This window comes from Clytia hemisphaerica, unplaced genomic scaffold, assembly GCF_902728285.1.
Source record: "Clytia hemisphaerica strain Z4C2 unplaced genomic scaffold, Clytia hemisphaerica genome assembly, whole genome shotgun sequence".
Classification (NCBI taxonomy): domain Eukaryota; kingdom Metazoa; phylum Cnidaria; class Hydrozoa; order Leptothecata; family Clytiidae; genus Clytia; species Clytia hemisphaerica.
In genome coordinates, this window is record NW_027104561.1 from 1519744 (window position 1) to 1522860 (window position 3117).

The following is a 3117-nucleotide window of genomic DNA, read 5'->3' on the forward strand; positions in this document are numbered from 1 at the left end:
GTCAGTGACCTTCACAACGTCCCAAAAGGCAGACAGCTCCAATTAGCGAACACCAAGTCGAATCCCCGATGGTGTCTGATAGCACATGTAATTCATGTAAAAGAGGAGCGTTTTTCTTGCAAATGTGATGCTCGTACGATGCAAGTTAATAAGTTTTACAGCGAAAACGAGATTTAAATCAACAAAACATTTTGGTGCCCTGCTTGAAACCTTCTGAACGGTGAATGCACCCTGCCAGACAACCACTGCGCCTGAAGAATTCGACTGTAGAAATCAGCTATATTTTAGATTGGCAAAAACTTATCTCAATAGTAGCTTAGTAGCTGTAGCAAAGAAGTTTTTGTATTTGATGCTTTTGATTTGATTGAACGCTGGTCTGGTTCTTTACTTTCAGTTCTTTTGAGATCTTTAGAATTAGTATTATGTACTTTTTGGGACTTTAGCCTCATCGAAAAATGTTGAATTGCTGTGATTTGTTGATTTGCAGCAGAATAAATTGGAAATATCAGAGATTTGGGAAAAGAGGATAAGAATTGCGCTATTCAGCTATAGAAATATAGGCTAGGGAACCTTTTGTTCTATTGAAATATCTGCGCCCGATCGATTGTTTTAGTTCTGAACCAATCGGAGCGCTTGATTATACTATGCGCACAAGACTAGAAGTACAAACAAAAAATGGCAGCCGTGGTTGATATCGAAAGTGAAATGAAAATATTTTTAATATCGGGTATTTTGGTATTTTTTCATAAGCATTTTTCATTTTGGACAGGGCGGATACAGTGTTAGTCGAGCCAAAAACTTTCAGTTTTAGCCAAAATACTTTCCTCAAGGAATGCTCGAACCAATGTCACAGATTATATTGTAGAAATAGAAATAATTACTAGTGAAAAAGAATTTAAAATTCATTGCATTCAAACACAAAACGAAACTGGTAAAACTAATATAGTTTTTCATTACTTCTCGGGCTAAAGTGTTTTGACAATCATATAAAAAGAGCTAGCAAGGTTGAATATTAAAACAATGAAAGGGAAGGGAAAGAAAAAAACAGGACTAAAACAATAGCAATTCATGATATCAATGACAAGAAATCAAAAATATCATGAATTTTTTTGTAAGAACTTTTTGAAGTTTACACAACAAAGCGAAAAATAATAGCAATATAATACAAAACAGTAGCATACATTAAAAACAAAAATTATATAAAAATCTTTATTTGGTCGCGTTTGTTGTAATAACAAAAAATAATAATAAACTGGTTAAATTTCTGGATTAATTTTTTGATTCTTGTTATGTCAATTTTATTTGTCTTATTGCTTCCAAAAAGTTACTTAAATATGCAAGAAAATTAATTACAATAAAAAAACTTTGACTTGATCCTTCCTCACTAAAAGCACCTTGGAAAATAAACATATATTGTGAAACAGTATATGAAAAATCGGTCACTCTTGGATTTAGGGGGGGGCTCACTAATTCCAATAGAGGTGTGATTCTAAGATAAAAAGCAATTTACCCTTTCAAATAAAATTTTAGAGAAAAAAAGTATGAATATAACCAGACTGTTCATCAATGCTCAAGAAAAGAGTATTTCATAAGATGAATAATTATATAATGTGATGTATGAAAATAGTCCAGTGTCCACTTCCAATTCCAAACTGGAATTTCTATTTAAAGCATTTTTTATATCTATATGGTTGGTTCATATCAATTATCTTGTAATTGTAGTCTAGCCCCATTCTGGTGTCTTGTTTGGGACTATTTGCGTAATCAAGCAGGAAATCCTGGTGAAACAGGGATAAAAAGACCTTAATCCAACTGCAAACAAACCATGACATCAGATTCCATTGTTGTTTCCTTTGAGTTTAAACATGCTTTTCACCTGTCCATCTTATTAGCAGAATTTGTTGGTGTTTGCAAAGATATTGAACCTTGTACGTGAGAAATTCAGACAAATTTTAAGCCAATTCTCATCAACCACGTGAAGGTACAAAATAATTCATGGATCTAGGTTACTGGGGCAGTATGATGGTAACTAACCTGAAAGTATATAATAATGAAAATGGGAATTAGGATTTTTGCAGCAAGCTCTCATGAACAAATACAGAACACAAACAACAAATCTTAATTCCACCGACCACAGACAAAAACCGGTGAAATAAATCTTATATAACTGGAAAATCTATTAACCGGTCAGAGTCAATCTATTAACCTGTCAGAGCCAATCTATTAACCGGTCAGAGCCAATCTATTAACCGGTCAGAGCCAATCTATTAACCTGTCAGAGCCAATGTATTAACCGGTCAGAGCCAATTTATTAACCGGTCAGAGCCAATCTATTAACCGGTCAGAGCCAATCTATTAACCGGTCAGAGCCAATCTATTAACCGGTCAGAGCCAATCTATTAACCGGTCAGAGCCAATCTAAACCGGTCAGAGCCAATCTACTAACCGGTCAGAGCCAATCTACTAACCGGTCAGAGCAAATCTACTAACCGGTCAGAGCCAAACCGGTCAGAGTCATAGTTTCATAAAATTACATAAGTATTAATATTAGAACTTTGGTTGCAATTTTCTGTTACATACAAAAACTTGAAATTTCAACCCCAAAAAAATGTTTTTCCTCAGTAGGAGCTAAAAAGTCATCAAGGATAATTTAGCGTACTTACCAAATCTAAAATCAATTGCCATCAAGCAAGTTTTGCTAGGATAACATTATTTTTTCATCTATATAAAAACTAGGAAAAAAATACAACATTTTTAGTCGATTTTGCCCATCTGCCCATCTTCAATCAAAATGCTAAGAAAGTTTGAGGATATGTGCCATGTAAAAGTAAGCTATAGGTTGTCACTTAATCAACTTTACTGCTGGGTTGGTCTAAAAAGCAGGGTAGCCAATGGGGTAGCCAATTGGGCTAGGTTATGGGGTACCTCTTTTTGCCTAAACTTTTGAAATCTGAAACCTGTTTTCATGTGGAAATAACTATACAACATCTTGTTAATGATTCCATGTAATAAAATTTAAGATTCCTTTCGAACTTCAGCCACAATAGCCTTTTTTCCAAAGGTACTAAACTTTGTTACTTCTCAAGAGACCTGGCGCCATTTTGTCTTCCTGCTTGG

The 3117-nt window shown here is 34.4% G+C and overlaps 1 long non-coding RNA gene across 1 annotated transcript; it reads right to left on the reverse strand.

The window, feature by feature from the left end:
• Positions 1 to 1051: 1051 nt before the first annotated feature.
• On the reverse strand, positions 1052 to 2820 carry LOC136823271 (uncharacterized). The gene is made up of 2 exons (XR_010849002.1): positions 2664 to 2820; positions 1052 to 2034 (listed from the first exon to the last, which is right to left on the reverse strand). It is a non-coding gene; the product is annotated as an uncharacterized lncRNA (long non-coding RNA).
• Between the last annotated feature and the right edge of the window lie 297 nt (positions 2821 to 3117).